Source organism: Lolium rigidum, chromosome 6, assembly GCF_022539505.1.
Source record: "Lolium rigidum isolate FL_2022 chromosome 6, APGP_CSIRO_Lrig_0.1, whole genome shotgun sequence".
Taxonomy (NCBI): domain Eukaryota; kingdom Viridiplantae; phylum Streptophyta; class Magnoliopsida; order Poales; family Poaceae; genus Lolium; species Lolium rigidum.
The window spans coordinates 271,015,325-271,033,193 of NC_061513.1; the positions used below are offsets into that span (position 1 = coordinate 271,015,325).

At 41.1% G+C, this 17,869-nt stretch overlaps 2 long non-coding RNA genes and 1 pseudogene across 2 annotated transcripts; all 3 read right to left on the bottom strand.

Moving 5' to 3' along the window:
• Positions 1 to 273: 273 nt before the first annotated feature.
• LOC124659252 lies at positions 274 to 4,609 on the bottom strand (annotated as a pseudogene).
• A 639-nt stretch (positions 4,610 to 5,248) lies between these two features.
• Positions 5,249 to 6,226, bottom strand: LOC124668429. The gene is made up of 2 exons (XR_006991691.1): positions 6,162 to 6,226; positions 5,249 to 5,544 (listed from the first exon to the last, which is right to left on the bottom strand). It is a non-coding gene; the product is annotated as an uncharacterized LOC124668429 (long non-coding RNA).
• A 3,220-nt stretch (positions 6,227 to 9,446) lies between these two features.
• LOC124658854 lies at positions 9,447 to 11,081 on the bottom strand. The gene is made up of 6 exons (XR_006989365.1): positions 10,970 to 11,081; positions 10,808 to 10,856; positions 10,344 to 10,567; positions 10,072 to 10,157; positions 9,598 to 9,653; positions 9,447 to 9,496 (listed from the first exon to the last, which is right to left on the bottom strand). It is a non-coding gene; the product is annotated as an uncharacterized LOC124658854 (long non-coding RNA).
• Between the last annotated feature and the right edge of the window lie 6,788 nt (positions 11,082 to 17,869).

A 17,869-nucleotide genomic window follows, 5' to 3' on the forward strand; every position in this document is an offset into this window, starting at 1 on the left:
CCCGGGGGTGTTTCCGGTGCGGCTTCTAGCGGCTTAGCGGGATGTCCCGCACCGCTTGCAACCTGAGATACAAGGTAGTGTCCAACGTATCTCTTGATTGCACTACATGAGTTCTAAATAATAGAGAACAAGGTAAATAAAAGACCTATATTGAGACAACAATGCTGCTTGAAATGAAATAACCAACTTTTAGGAGAATAAACAAAAATAAGTCCCAACTCCACACAATTTTCAACCCTACCTAGTCGGAAAAAACACATAGGGCTAAGCAACTCAATCCTTCTTGAAGATATCTTCTGGCTCACCTACGGTTCCAAATAGCCAATCCATCAAGATGGTGTAGTGACCATAGTTGTGTCGGTAAGTTGTATGGTGAATCGTGTGATAACCAGCACCCATCACTGGCCAAATATTTCCATGAATGCAATCATGGATATTAGTTGTCCAGACACCCTCCAGGAATAAAATAACAATGCTAGTCCTGAAATGTGTTGGGAGAAGTAAGGGAGCAATCACGTGTGGTAGTGCTTGCAGAATCCCATCCACGGGATCGAATGCTAGTCCTGCAGGGGAGAAATGACATAAGTTAGATCTGTAGTGGATAAAAAGTGGATTTTTGTAATCATCAAAGGGTTATGACATAATTATATTTCCTAATGGCATGCCCTAGATATTGAAAAATAAGTCAAAATAGCCTAATGTTCATGATATTTAAATTATTTACTACGAAGGGTACGGCGCCCGTCGTGTTCACTTCTTGGTGTGTATAACTTGCTTGTGATCAATAACAGAAGATAGTATGAGACGATCAATAAAAGAAGTAGTAGTTTTTGTCGATTAAAAGAGGAGACAAAAACTAGAGTACGCCCTGATCTTGAAGTGATTAAAAAGAGAAGGTAGTAACATTTTTTTCCAGATAAAAGAGGCGACAAATGATCCAGCAGCATGGCCGTGAGACGATCAATAAAAGAAGGTAGTCATATATTTTCAAAATAAAAGAGACAAAAAAATAATGAAGTACTACTTTATTACGTGAAGATGTAAGAAGACAGTAGTATTTCCGTGAAGTGGTCGCAAGGCGATAAATAAAAGAGGTGATGAATATATAGATCGCTTACATCACAAGTAAACTCATAAACAAGTGTATGAAAATATCCATTATCTGCAATGGACTCTTTCCAACACTTAACTTCAGAAAGAATATATGTATATGCACGTCATTTATTCTAGTTATCTAGAACACTTTATAATCGCTATCTAGCACGATAAACATGTGAAATATGCACTTGAAATATTCAAGATTCAATGGCTGAATAAGAACTTACCCGCAAATGGTGATAGTGTACTTTCCTTGTTATAAATGTGGTGGGTTGAATGCAGGTGCTTGTATATTGGCTTTATTTCATGCGTCATTCTGTGTACCCAGTACAGTCCAAACTCCAAAAGATGAGATATAAAGCCAGATATACAAGATACATTGGCCAACCAACATCACTGATATGAAAGAAACACCATGTCCATCCACTCTCTGCCATGTACTCACACCCAGTTGGAACAAGAGCGTAGAAAGGCATAGCCTTTGATGCAACAATTATTTGCTTCTTCATAGCTTCCGTTGAAGGGATAGAATCTGCATCGATCAAGTGCCATAAGGTTTCAGACAACCTTCCGTAGAGTTTTAACATCAAATATTACCGAGATAACAGGGTTAGTGCACCATATATAACAACAAGATTAGAATGCATCATGTGCGTGATGAATGTTGGAATCTCAAAATCCTATTTACTTGGGTAAAAAGCCCTGTATATTTGTCACATGTTCGTGAGAACAAGTCGCCCAAGGAATTTTATGGGCCACAATGCTAGAGAAGATACCTAGCGATACCTGTTTTTAGATGGTATAATAATATATATATCTTGGGTCGTTCGATTATGTATGGAGGGACAGATCTAGAGGGAGGATAATATTAGCTCTGACATTTCCCAACATTTTATGCTTTCGCCTTGAAACCTTCCATTTCTTGTATTATACACCACGGAATTTTTAGTACACAACTATTGCTTTTAAATTGTTCGTACCATCCAAAAAGATCTTCGTTGCTTGCTCTCATGTGTAGTTTTAGGAGAGATGCTATATTAAGATATATTGATGCTTCGCATGGGATATTCACTTTGATAATTAATACATATGCAGTCTGATAGATATCTAAAGTATCGGTGTGTCAGAGTACTACTACAATACATGCACCCTCAAAAGTCAGTCGTAACTGAGAAAAATGAATGCTCTACTGACGTGCTAAATTATACTATAGGTAGTACTCCTTCCATTTTTTTACATAAGGCCACTAAATATTTCACGCCAAATCTTTGACTAACAATTTAGTCGATAAAATATAAGTCATAGAACACCAAACATATCACTGGAACATCTCAAAAAAAAAATATCACTGGAAACATCCTTCAAATATGAAGCCAATGATATACTTTTGATGACATATAACTAGTATTATGTTGATCATACTGTATTATTAGTCAAGTTCTGCCATGAACTGCGTGGTGGCCTTACATGTAAAAATAGAGGGAGCAGATCAGAACTGTTGCTCTCAACATCAGTCAGCTACTTTCTACAAATAAAATTTTGAAATGCACTCGGTACAATTATCTGAAGTTCTGAACCCATCAGCGCAATTCGTCGGAAAAAAAGTACTCCCTCCGCTATAAAATAATCAACTTTATCAAAATTTGCATACATCTAGGCAGATAAAATCGAAACATCCATTTATGCATGGATGGAGTATAAGAAAAACCGGCCAATATGAAAACAAGAAGAGTTTGATCACCAGCTAGAAACAGATTCTAACCCTAACCCTCCGCCTCCCTCTCCCGCCCACCTCCCGGGCGGCGGCGGAGGCCCCTCCTCCGCCCGCGCCCCACATCCACCCGCCACCCGTCGCCCTCAGCCGACGCCGCTGCCGGCCGCGGCCCCGACCTGGCGCTGTCCTCGGCCCTGGCCCCCGTGCCTTGGCCCTGGTCCCGGCCTGGATATGGCGGTGGTGGCGGCGCCCCCTCCGTCGAATCGACGAGGGGGAGAAGAGGGTTTCCGCGGCAGCGTTCCATGGGAGGTGATGTAGCGCCGGTGGATGAAGCCGGGCGGCACAGCTACTTGGCCGGGGCCTGAGGCTCTCCGTCGGTACCCATGGAGGATTCGGTGGAGCGGTGGCGGCCTTCGCCCCGGTAACGGTTCGGCGGAGGTACGCATGATCCACGTCACTGTCCTCTTCCTTGGTGATCCGGCAGGAGGGACTGGCGGCGTGGGGGCTGCTAATCTTGCTTTGTTTTCGGTGGCGGTCCTCGGGTTTCTCGCATGAGAGGATAAAGATTTTCCGAAGGTCAGTTTGCTTTGATCTGGCTGGAGAGATGAGTTCCGAAAAGCTCCACTGGCGAATGGAACAGTGCATCATTTGCCTGCAGGTTGCTGGATCGGGTGGTATTCGGTCGCGCGCACCCATGTTTTTCTTCCTGCCGTTTGGTTCCGGAGGGAGCGGCGCGAAGCTCTATTCTGTGTTGACATCAGGTGACATTTTGATCCATTGTGAAGTCAAAAGAAGGAATATTATGAAGGCCGGATTGGTGGACTGCCCAAAGGAGGTTCGAGTCTCCGTGATGCTGAGGGATCTGCTTGGCGTTCCGGGCTCTGCAGCAGTGGTATGCATGTGGGGGCGGCAGCACAGGGGAAGTTCAGAGTCTTACCTCTCAGGGTGAAAACCCAAGGTCTGGCCTTAACTGGTTGTGCCTGGCAATGTTCTTGTTGGAGGCATTGTTTTGAGAGTGGGGACTATCTTCAGGGTGAAACCTCAGACCTTTGGCCGGGCGACGACGGTGCTGGTGCACTGTTCCCTTCTTGGAGGCGTCGCTTTTGGAGAGTCTGTACTTCAGGTGTTGTCACGGTGGTGGTTGTATTGATGTTGCTAGGTCTAGAAGGCTGTAGCGGGACTTTTATTTCTTAGTTTTCTTTACTCTTTTTTGGCTGTGTGCATTCGTACTGCCATTAGGGTGGGGTGTTGTTGTAGAGGCTGGGTGTAATTGGTATCTTCTGATATTAATATATTCTCTTTAACTAAAAAGAAGAGTGTAAGAAAAACCAAAGTGGCCCCTTATCCAGTTGCAAATTATTTTGAATATCCAACGGTCCAGCTGGTTCTATGAGTATCAAAAGCCCTATCGCAAGCCTAGCTGCTTCAAGTACCACAACTAACGGCAGCCGATCACCCGATCGGTTCCTTCGTTAGCCAACATGGACGTAGCAGGATCAGATGAACCAACATGGAATCGATTTAAAGAAGAAAAAATCAACATGAGTATATGGATGATGTACTCTTGTAGGCGTGCCGCTTCCAGTAGTAGATGACGAAGCACCATAGGAAGCTGGTGACGTAGTAGAGGAGGTAGACGCCGAGGGTGTTGCGCATCCACGACTGCACCGGATGTGGCAGCCCTCGCCACCAGTCGCCGGGCAACATCGCGCCGAGGAGCATCTCGCTGTACCACTCCGTCTCCTCCCGGAACAGCCGCAAGTAGTCGCCGCCGGCGTGGGGTGACGCCGCCATTGCCGGCAACTCGGTGCTGTTGCAGGGCGGAGGGATGGTACTCACTTGTAACGCGTGGGCGTGGGGTTTTTAAAGGACGCTGTTGTGTGTGTTCTGGGGATGCATTTGTTAATCACTCGGTCATCCATTGACTTGCCAAAACTAAAAGATTACGCATGAACCGGCATGCATGTGAACAGCTCGATCCGATCGTGCCACTCCATGTTAAGATCCTTTGTACTTCCGCATTTTCAGCTTATATCCATCGTGCACCTACGAAAAAACGGAGGTAACGAGCTTGACAGATTACCCAGTTGACTGAGATTACCAGCTTGCGCAGGTTGATCGCTCCAATGATTAGCTGCGAGATCAGCAGATTGAGGTACGCGAACTCTCGATCGGAGCTTGACGAGTGCGCGATCCATGCAGTTGCAGGCTGCAATGGCGAGTAGCAGGACTGCCGGAAAGGTAGGAAGGCGACCATGTTGTTCTTAAACTAGATTTAGATGTGCGCCTTGGCGCACGATCCCGTAAAATTCGCATCGGTTTAACTTTGTATATTTATGGAACGAAATAGATAGGATTGAACACACGAAATCATAAATGGAGTAGCAAACACTAAGATATAATCGAGAAAATAGAAGAAATGGATAAATATTTTGGGGCTAGCATTGGCTTCTAGACCCAGAAAACAGTTTGTAGAACACTATATTAAGCATATGTAGAAATCGATGGTAATAAAACATCAAATAGAAGAACTATCTGCTGGATGAAACACTATGTAAAACATCAATAGTACTACCTCTATCTTTTAGTTTATTAAAAAATGTCAAACAAATAAAAAATGTCACTTGGCCTTGGTGGCTATAGTGTTGTTAATGGATTTGGAAGCTGCAGATGGTGAGTGTCGCCTTCATCATGAACTTGGATGGAATATCAACGATATCCATGGCTTAAACCTAGCAAGAAAGGACGGGAGATCATATTAGCGAAGTTGTAGCCAGATTTCATAGCTACACCCCTAATTTGATAACACAAACAAAATGCAAGTGAATAGGTGAATAGAGATTAATGATACACACTTAATTTAATCACCAGTAGGCGACCAAGCCATGACACAGGGTTGCAAAGAAAGAAGCAACGTACATATACACTTGTTTCTCTCACGGTTCTGAAGAAGCATATGTAGTATATATAACTTTCTTTAGGTCTTCAGAACCTTTTTAGCAGCAATATCCCTAATAGATATATATCGGTTCTAATCTAAGCACATGCACATCAAAGCTTAGACAGAGAAAGACCATTCAGTAACATTATATACTAACATCAGTCAAATACAGTAAAGAAGCTATTGATATAAGCATAATAGTGTGCATAATAAAAATGAAAGTACATACTCCTACGAATGGTCATTATATAAGAGTATATCAGAAAGAGGAAGACCGGTGCTCTTGTGGTAAAAAAAGGTAATACAGTTATGAAGTTCTAAACACTACTTTCAAGACAAAAAACAAATACTGAAATAGCAAATCATTGTTTAAACATCTGAACTCGTAATTACAAAAACTGAGATTACCTCAAGGTCAACACACGTCATTTGTAACCTAGGAGTCCAAAATCTCCTTAATCGCAGTGTAAATTAATTGAAGCGTAGAATGGTCTCATTTTTATCTCAAATCTAAGAGAAAGTAAATTACCAGCTTAGTCCAGGCAAAAAAACAAAAAGATAGTAAGTAGGAACCAAGCATCAAAATATAAGATGTGGCCGCTCATTGAGAGAAAGATGCCATGAGGCAATGAGCACACATTTGCATAGTATCGCACAAATATTATATCTTGAAAAAAAAAGAACATGAACCACACCAATTTTATTCAATTATTTAAAGCTATAAATTTTACACTGACCAAAAGAAGAAAAAATGGTGAATTGACATCTTCGGCGTATAGATACAAAGCACTCACACTACCAGATCTTCCACTATTCTGCACTTAAGGAAGGAGACGTGGTGGAAGAAGCAGCAAAGTTAGGTGAGGAGGACAACATAGAGACACTCACAATGGATCACCAAGGATATCACCGATCATACAGAAGATATAACAACCCCGCAAAAGGAAACATGCATGGCCACCTCAGAAAAAACCCATTACAGAAAAGGCTAGGCCTCCAAACAGTTCAACCACATCGCTCTAAAGATGTATATGGTCTAAAGATGTTAGTGTATAATGTTACTGAATGGTCTTTATCTGTCTAAGCTTTGATGTGCATGTGCTTAATAAAAATGAAAGTACATACTCCTCCGAATGGTCATTCTATAAGAGTATATCAGAAAGAGGAAGGCCGGTGCTCTTGTGGGAAAAAGGCAATACAATTATGAAGTTCTAAACACTACTTTGAAGAAAAAAACAAGTACTGAAATAGCAAATCATTTTTTAAACATCTAAACTCGTAATTACAAAAACTGAGATTAACTCATGGTCAACGCACATCATTTGTAACCTAGGAGTCCAACATCTCCTTAATCGCACTGTAAATTGAAGCGTAGAATGGTCTCATTTTTATATCAAACCTAAGAGAAAGTAAATTACCAACTTAGTCCAGGAAAAAAAGTAGTAAGTAGGAACCAAGCATCAAAATATGAGATGTAACCGCTCATTCAGAGAAAGATGCCATGAGGCAAAGAGGACACATTTGCATAGTATCGCACAAATATTATCACCCGAAAAAAAGAACATGAACCACACCAATTTTATTCTATTATTCAATTATTTAAAGCTATAAATTTGACACTGGCCAAAAGAAGAAAAAATGGTGAACTGATATCTTCGGCGTACAGACACAAAGCACTCACACTACCAGATCGTCCACTATTCTGCACTTGTGGAAGGAGATGTGGTGGAAGAAGCAACATTGTTAGGTGAGGAGGACAACATGGAGACACTCCCAATTGATCACCGATGCCCCAAATCCTACTAAAAACAGGATATCACCGATTAGACAGAAGATGTAACCACCTCGCAAAAGGAATGCATGGCCACATCAGACAAACCCACTACAGAAAAGTCTAGGCCTCCAAAAAGTTCAACCACATCGCTCTAAAGATGTATATGGTCTATCCGGAGGTCAGATATGCAAGGATTCATTATAAGGAAAGAATAAACAGCGGGAAAACGAATAAATACTGACATGTATGTCAACCGGTAAGAAACCATAGGAGCAACTCACCCAGGAGACTATGCATTCAATTCAAATTCGTTTGAAGCCCCATGAAATCACCTGATCAGCATTAATACCTAGGGATACCTGCACTATATGCCTTGTTTTTAACCGTATCTATGATGCTTGTACATTCAGTTTATATGAAAACAAATCAAATATAGAAATGATAATATAGTGACATTACATATGGACAACTTTTGTTTTTTTTTTGGCGAAATGGATCGAGAAGTTTCAATTGCAAGCATTTGGAGGGAATCGATTATACTGTACACAATAGTAGTCAAGGAAATAAACGACATTACCTTTATGGAGAACACATGATCGTTTTTCATCATCTTGCCACCTCAGTATTTTTCTAATGTTTATGACCTTACCACCTGAAATCAAGGCAAATGGTCCAAAGTGAGAATGCACTAATCCAAGGGAAGAATCACGACAATAAAATAAAAAAGGATTGCACGGAGAAAAAGTTTACAGTAAAATGAGATAAGAAAATAGAAACCGCATATGCTTCTCACTTTATTAGTTACTTCCATTCCCGGTAATTCTTACCAGTTTAATATGTATTGTTCTATAGGAGTGCATGTGCACGCAATATTTTTTTAGAACTAACTAATCTGGATAATAATGTAACTTTACATCCTCATAAGCAGGTCGTTAACGTCCTATAGGATGGCGTGGGCATGAGATACTTAGTAACATCCATTAATCTGGATCAAAACATACTTGTGCTCGGTGATTCACTGACTCTCCCACACCATACATCTAAAAAGTGATACAGAGAGGGCGGAATGGTCGATGACAACAAAGTACCCTTAGAGAGTACTCGTATATTACTCTGAACCACAAAATGGATGTATTCTAGCAGTTTTGAGAGAACACCAAAGTAATGCAGAAAAGGAATATGAGTTGTTCTGCTATGTAATAATGAAACAAAAATACAATTTTACCAAATAAATAAAATTTGGTTTAATTAAAAGAGTTACATGTACTTTTTTATTAGAGAAAAGAATCCAACAATATTGCAACCAACTTGAACATAACACAAAGACCAAACCTAAGACTCTTATATCATCCCACTCAAGGAAAAATACCTGAAGAGGGATTTACCTAAAATATATTTATCTTATACTGTATGTAACATATCTCTAATATCTCTGGGATGAAGAAATGTGTTCTCTACAAAAGTATAATTAGCATTTTCTTTCGCTCATATCCTAAAAAGGTTCAGAAATGTATGTTAATATTTCCATTCGCAAAACACTAAATCAGCAGGTACAGAATGTAACTAAAAAGGCGGACTATTGTGAACTGAAAAACTAACCATTAAAATATGTAGCTATGCCATGAGCTAACCAATATCTGAATATCCTAAAATTAGTACACTTATGTGTAAGATGACTTCCATCCATTGTCATTTCACCAAGAACAGAAGCTAGCTACTAACTTGACATAAGATGATATAGGACGTGTCAATCCGCTTCCTAAGAGGGTGGCTCGTGCACTGTACTTTGAGCTAAAATCAGTTCAGCAAGCACTACAGCCTTGTTTTTAAACTCTGCACGTACCACTATTTTCACTGGAAGCTTAACCGTCGAATCAAAATTATCATTGAAATTTCGTTTGTTGCACAATTCAGCTATATATGGGATACAATAGAGTATCAAACCAAATATATAAAAATATATATGAACCTGTATCAAATAATCGTAACAAATTAGTTCTCAAAATCCAAGTATTATGTAGTTAGGGAAACCGAAGAAAACTGCAGGAGGTGGAGATTGCATGTCCTCACCTGAAATGTCTGAATTTCATGGATGTCAATCTGAGATGCTTCTTTTTTTATCGGATCTTTTCATGCAGTAAATGAGAAGAGATGGTTGTCCTTGTCAGAATAAAAACAAATTATGTAACAAAAGTGAAATCACGACAACCTATGAAGTATGTAACCGAAGCATAAAGACAAAATGTACACAAAATATGTGTTAGTCTGTGATGAAACAAAGCATATTGCACATGATGACTGCTAAGGTGGAGGTAGCAGCATCAACAACTTTTCTCGGTAGTTAGTAGTAGTTAGTACTGAGATGTACCTAGAACATGCATAATAGAAGGGATGATTCTAAAAACATATGCATGCTAGCAGAATCATATAGGAAAATATAGTGCTCCTCGTGTTGGGAATTAACTGTTCTATAATTTACAGAGCTAATAAAGTATATATATTATATACTATATTTCTAGAATCTTGAGGAGGGGAAGAAAGCACCTGCTCGCTGCAATTGGAACATAAATATTCAGTAAATTCAATGTGGCCATGTTCAATGCTTCAATTATAGTTCTTTCACTGCCATCCTACCAAAAAGGAAAATAAGGTCAAAATAAAAAAAGACCAGCAGCCGAGCACACTTCTTTCACCTTAACAAATTGAAATCGAGAATTTTCAGAGCGTGAGCAAGGATCAAAATGAACATGCCAACTCCGCGACTACATGTGGTTTACAGGTCTATTCCTCAAATGCTAATGATAGGGTTACTTTACCTGATTGTGGCCTCAAACAAGTCCATGCTTTGGATCATCTTATTCTAAAGACGCCGACTGCCACCTCTTGCAGAGACTCCCAGTTGGTCATAGTTGTTGAGCGACACGGAGAATATCACCACCCGTAGATCCTCAGATATTTCCACCATTTGCAGCCCTCATTCATGCCCTTGGTGTTTACTCTAATCAGCTGATATCTGAGTAGCTTTCTGGGATAAAAAATACTGCAGATATCCAAAGGAGAAATTAGTTCAAAGAAGAGAGCCAAGCATTTCAAATTTCCACAAAAAACTGCTTGCAAGTTTGAGTAAAATTTGCAGGAGTATATGCTTAGAAGTATTGAAAGGAAAATGTGCTTGGGCGGGTAAGATATAATCATGTGTTAATAATATATAAAATCAATCTTGTACTACTAAAATGAATCAAGTACGTGTCAGATCAAATGCAAGGGAAATAGGGAAAACCTTGATCTGTTTGATATCTCCACCCCATCTGATGTTTATGGTTTGTTACCTAATACAACCAGTGTCAAAAAACAAAATGACCAAAACAACACATTCAAGTTTAAGTCTTCTAATATGCAGGGGATCAAACCAATCTCATCATTAAAGAGCAAAGTGTCATACATTTCAATTGGTCTTCAGAGTCGATGGCTTGTGAAGTGTGCAACTGTGCTTCAAGTCGTGGTGCATCATAGTCGGCGATGTCTGCTCATGTCGAAACTCCACGCACAGCCGGGGACACCTGCAACCAGTGGAGGAGCGTGACTGAAATATTAGTCTGGGCCAAATTATTAATGTGGACTAATGAACTAAATATCCTTAATAGCCCATTATTTACCAGATCAGTGAATGAGATAAGCTGATAAAAAATGATTTTCAGTTTTAGAAGACTGGGCCCCCACCCAGGTTGGCCTCCATGACGCGTCGCCACTGCCTGCCAAAATCTTTTGAGTTCTACCTCAGTACATGTTACTTCTTCTCAACCTCCTACAAAATCCAAAACAATATAGCTTGGATTAGTAATTAATTATCTCATGATATGGATATAGCTAATATACCAATCTAATAATAAGATTTTCACTGGACGGAGGACAATTTTCTTCTTCTACTGATGTCAAGGCTATCTCAGGGAAAAGCTTTATCGAAAAATGCAAAGAGTGGAGCACAGATTATGGTTTGGCTTAAGGAGATGGTACGGGAAAAAATAGTAGGAAGCACCAGTAGACATTGAGGTAATTTGATTTACCAATCATACTGGTGTCACAAAATCAACAGAATGGAGAAACTGGGAGTACAAATCGAGTGCATATCTTCATGGGAAATAACCTAATTTTATCTTCTAATTTCACAAGCCATCACAGGCACCAGAAATATCACACAAATAGAAATCTAGGAGGTGGGTCACGCAGGGGACCGAGAAAATAGGTGGAGAATCACGTGGAGATGGAGAGAGGAATCTGGCTTGGATTTCTCTCACCTGAGATTTGAGCGTTGTTCACCTCTGATCTCTCACTTCTGGGCTTCATTTGCGTAAGATGGATGTGCGGACATGCAAATCTCGGCCGTCTTACTCGCAGCCGGCTAGCGGAATGGCGTCATCGTCGACAAGCTGCTCCTGGAGCGGGCGCCATTGGCGGCGACCACCTGTGGCTCCTCCCGTCAACAGCGACGACGGCGGCATGCACTTCGTCTCCCGGCCATGGTGGGCGACCACCTGGGCATCATCTCGGCGATGGCGACGAACTCATCCTCGGCCATGAGATGGAGTGGAGCGCCGGCGCTATAGCAAGGAGGTGGCCGCGGGGATGGGGGGACGCGAGGCAAGAGAGGACGCGGACAGTTGCGGAGGCTGCAAGCGAATGGCTATGGTTTCACTGAGGGGATTGGAAGAGAAGCCTTTTTGTCTCACTGCGGGGGGATTTTTTTGTCTGGCCCAGTCTTCGTGCACCGAAGCCAACCACACCTGCGGCTAATGACGGGCGGGCCCGGACTCTGGTGGGACCCACGACCAGCCTCAGACGGGTAGGACATGTCTGTTGCATGGATTTATCTAGCAGCTGGTAGCCAACAATCAACGGCCGAGATTAGCCTGCCAGGAAGGTCGGACGGTGGAGAAGCTCCAATCGCTGTGAGGCCCCCTATGGGGGGCATCATATATACCTTCAGATACAGAGGCTGGCTGGTTCTTTCGCTCGCCGTGCGCTATCCTACTCATAATTAGGCAAACGAGGTGCAGCCGTCGAGCGATCGCATGCACAGCACTCACATAGTGCTATGTCATCAAAATAAGTGAGGTTTAAGGCATTATGACAATACATTGTTAGGTCTAAAACCTTATGTGCACCACAAGATTGTGAAAGGCAACATGTCGAACACCTAATTAACATAAGACAGATACAGTAGATACATGCATTACGGGGCATTGCAGATGCCATCGATACCTGCGTGAGGCAGGCTTGGTGCAGCGGTGGTGTAGATGAAGCAGATGATCTGGAGATCCTCCTGATCCCCTCCGGTCTCTAGCAGCTCTGCCCTGGCACCGGTGGAGTATATCTTGATCTTCCCGTTGTTCATGGCCTCTCCTGATCAGTGGAGATGAGGGAATGTAGGGGAATAGTTTTGCAAATCGTGAAGACGTCGATCGATTGCTTCCGGGCTCCCCACCCCTTTATGTGGGGTGCAGTATAACGGGGGAACAAACCATCGAGTCGGTTTTGGTGCCCTCGATCAGGGCGCATAGGAAGAGGTTAGTAAGAGATAAGCACCTAGACGTTGGTCCTGTGGACCCCTTTTTATCTTAATGTCATTAACGTTTGACTCATGTTAACTTAAACTGACAATCGAACCCGACATATCAACCAACATTCTCCCCCTGATTGTTAAGTTTAACTTCATTTATCCATTCTTCATAGGAATAATAAAACCAAAGTGAGGTGTTTTTGTTAGTGGATCCTCAAGCATACGAGTCATACTTATATGCTTAACATTAGTTGTTTGATCTTGTATTTGATGCTTAACAATATGATACTTAATGTTAATGTGTTTGGCAGCATCGCTTGACTTGTAGTTATTCGCATAGAAAACTTCGGGTTCGCAGTACAATAGAAGATGTCTTGAAATGATGTTGACCACTTTAAGCCCGTGAATAAAATTCGTTAACCAGCCCAGTGGGCTCATAACATGCTATAAACTCTGCTTACATCGTAGATGAAGCAACTATCGTTTGTTTGGAACTTTTCCACGATATAACTCCTCCGGTAAGTGTGAATATGTAACCTGATGTGGATTTCTTACTATCCACACAACCGACATAACCATAATCTGAATAACCAACAACTTCTAAGCTATCAGACCTGTTGTATGTAAGCATGTAATCTTTTATTTCTTGCATATAACGCAAGACTTTCTTTGAGGTCTTCTAGTGGTCTAGGCCTGGATTTGATTGGAATCTGTCACGCATCCTGGTTACAAAAGCCAAGTCAGGGCGTGTACAAACTTGTGCATACATGATGCTTTCGACAGTTGAAGCATACGAAACTGACTTCATCTGATCAGTTTCAATTTGGTTCCTCGGACATTGAAATGTCCCAAACTTATCGCCCTTGACTACTGGAGCATGTGAGCCAGAGCACTCATGCATATTGAATTTCTTTAGTACTCGCTCAAAGTATGTCTTTTGTGATAGTCCCAACACACCTTTAGACCTATCTCGATGAATCTCAATGCCGAGGACGTATGAAGCTTCAGCAAGATCTTTCATATGAAAATTGGAAGACAGAACATTCTTAGTCTCATGCAACATATCCTTATCACTGTAGGACAATAATATGTCATCCACATACATGACTAATATTGTGAACCTATTGCCCTTAAACTTAACATAACTGCAGTTGCCCACAACATGTTCAGTAAAATCAAAAGTTCTAATAATCTTATTGAACTTGAGGTATCACTGTCTTGAAGCTTGTTTCAAGCCATAGATGGATTTCTTTAGACGACATGTTAAATGTTCCTTTCCTTCCACAATAAAACCTTCCGGCTGAGTCATGTATAAATTTTCATTAAGGTCACCATTTAGAAATATCGTCTTAACGTCCATTTGATGCAATTCTAGGTAGAAATGAGCTACCAGATCCATGACGATCCTAAAAGAATCTTTAGATGACACGGGGGAGAAAGTCTCATTGTAATCGATTCCTTCTCTCTGTGTGAAACCTTTTGCCAAAAGTATAGCTTTGAGCCTTTCGATGTTCACTTTGGAGCCATACTTAGTTTTGTAGATCCATTTGCAGCCTACTATTTTGGCACCATTAGGAACTTCTACTAAGTCCCAAACATCGTTTGAGCACGTAGATTTCAACTCGTCTTCTGTGGCAACTTGCCACATGGACGAATTTGGACTTTTCATGGCCTCCTTGTATGAGGTTGGATCATCTACCTCTCCTATATCATTTACATCCTCACTCCATGTAAGTGATATAATCATCTGAGATAAATTTTATTCTTTCTCGATGTGATCTTCTCACAGGAGATGGTGGTGGAGGGGCATTATTATGAGGATCTTCTTCATTATCCGACTGGTGAGTTTCTTGACCTTCTGGTATCAGGTTGAGGACCATAACTGTGAGGTTTAGTCTGAACATGGGAAGTGATTCTCTTCTGCATCGGTAGAACGTCCTCTTGGATAATGGGGGATGGAGCACACACCCGCTTTTACTCAAGATCGATCTTCCTTATTTCACACTACAAACAATTCGCTAGTCCATAAAGATTTTAGTTCGTCAGTGCAAAATCCGTCATGGAGACCTCATACTGACGGTTTGGAAGACCGTGGCGAACCTCGCGTCATAGATGGTCAGACTGACGGTTTGTGCATCCCGTCATGAATCCATGATGACATGCCTAATCTTGGAGCTCGCCTGGCCCATATCATCGTGACGCGAAAACTACGTCATGGCGCCGGTTCCCCCTTTCGGTGACCATTGCCTCAGGTGTGTCAGGCTAATGATTGAAGTGTCCGGTCTGTCGGGTGACATCACCTTTGTCGTTTACGATGACGTCAGCCGAAACGTGGATGAACCACGATTAGCCAAATGGGCCAATCAAACTAACAGTGCAGCGTTTACTATGTGGCCACGTGTCCCTATTGCGGGTTGCAGGTGGCACAACTTTCCGGACCGAATGGACCAGTAATAAGCGTGTAGCTGGCCCAATGAAAGGGTGACACATGGCACTAGGACATGCCTACAACAACAATGAAAGTGCGGCACGTGGAAACACGAATCCGGCCCAGTTAAAATCTCTTCAATAAGGCCCGTAGATATTAATACAAAATCAGGCCCAATTAAGATTCCTCCTATTAGACCCACAAATATTAAAGAAAATGTGGCCCAATTAATATTACTTACTGGGCCTAAAGATCGTAATGTTAAAAGCGGCCGTACTAAGATTATATTTACTAGGCCAAAATGCGAAAAACAACCCAACTAAGATTTCTCCTATCATGCCCATAAATATTTGAGAAAATGAGGCCCAATTAATATCACTTTTATAGGGCCTAAAGATCGTAATTTTAAAAGTGTTCTTATTAAGATTACATTTACTAGGCCAAAAGATTGTAATGCTAAAAGAGAGCCTAATTTAAATCTCTCCTATCAGGCCCATAAATATTTAGATCGTAACCAAATTTGGTCCAGCTTGGATGGTAAGTACAAATAATACAAAATCTCGATAGGCTTTTTGCAGCCTATTTAGCTGTAAGGCCCAATAGCTTAAAAAAATCAACAATAACCACGTCAGTTATTTTTGAAACCTAACAATGTTAGATGTTATTAATTATAATAACTGACGTGGTTAGGATTCAAAACGTCATCTATTATTAATTATTACAGATTCCTTCTCCTCAAATAAAAAAATATTACAGATATGTAAGTCCTCAAGAAGAATTACAAGCTCATAATAAAATTTCAGACATTGTGGACCATCACAATAAACGTACAACTAGCAAGAGCAATGAGAGAAAAATAACAGTTCAACCGTGCGACGTCGGACATGACATTATGTGGGCCAAAATTTTCATCTTTGATTTAGTGTTATATCGCCTAACTTGTTAGTCCTTGCCTCCATGTCAGCCTGTTGCTTTTCGCCTTCTTGTACAATATTGGCCAACTCATCCATTTGATCATGCTGTGAGTCAACATTCTCAACGCTGGCCCTTTTCTCTATCGTCAGATCTGAATCAAGGTCACTCATTATTGCTGCAGTGGATACTGCCTTGGCCTCACTCTTAGGTCCTCCAGATACCATAGGTACACATGGCTGTTCATTTATTTCAGCCTTGGTTTGCAACAGAGAAACAAGGTTATCAGATGCAGGAAGATACATTCTCGTTAGAAAGGGTTCGTTGAAAGTTGTTTTATCAGCGCATCATGTACAACGGTGGAGAAGCCATTTTTCCGGCTGACGTGAAAGTCCTTAAATAATTTAAAAGAAGTGGGATCCTTAAAATTGTACTCTTTTCCCTGAAATCACCGACATACATGAGACCAGCTTACAGGTACGTGGATCTGGTATAAAGGTACAATGTGCATAAAGGCTCATACAAATAGCTACCCACACCAAATTGGCAATATCAACAACATGGATGGAAATGCAATTATTGCTATGATAGTTGAAGCATCCAGCATATGCATGCATTGAGAGAAAATAAAACTAGATAGCCATCATACTTGGTACATTGTTCGCATTGTCCTGATGAACTAAACAAACGTCTAGACTAACCAAATTTTGTAGGTTGTGCACTGCATAGCAACACGACACAATATCTTGATAAACTAAACCTTGGAACATATTTTCTAGTTATTTGCGTATATCTTATACACGGATGGTAGAATGGAACTGACCTTAGCATGAGGATCACTGTAGTGCTCTGCATATCTTCTACACGGATGGTCAAAAATCTCTTTCTTTCGGGGGCAATTTGACCTATAGTCTCCTTTGTTATTAATCCAATATGACCGCACATGCACATGATTCCTGAGTGCATTGTTGTGTTCTCTTGCAAACTTTGATGTTATGACGGCAGGCTCGATCTTTGTCTTTCCTTTTGGATTGAAAATTGGAAGTTTGGCACACATAGGCAGGGGTAACCTTTGAGTCTGTTTGCCTTGTTTTCTCCTCTTTCAATAGAACAATCACCTTCACCGTCTGGATCAACATAAAAGAACATTAAAGTGGTACTCCTGGAAGTAACTTACTAAATACAACAAACATCACTACTGCCGCATTGTGGAGTTCAATATCTCTAAGGGTCATCATTACCAGTGTTAGGGGGAGGAAGTTACCTACTAAACGTGCACAAAGAACTAGGATACTAAGCCTCCCCATTTACTAGACTTTTCCACCGGAACATGGCTTGGAAGAGTAGAACCTAAACGAGTTACAATCAGGAAGCCTTAATTATTTCAACCTTCCTGCCTCTACATCTTTTGAGTATGTTTCCCAATGGGATAATAACCACAGAAA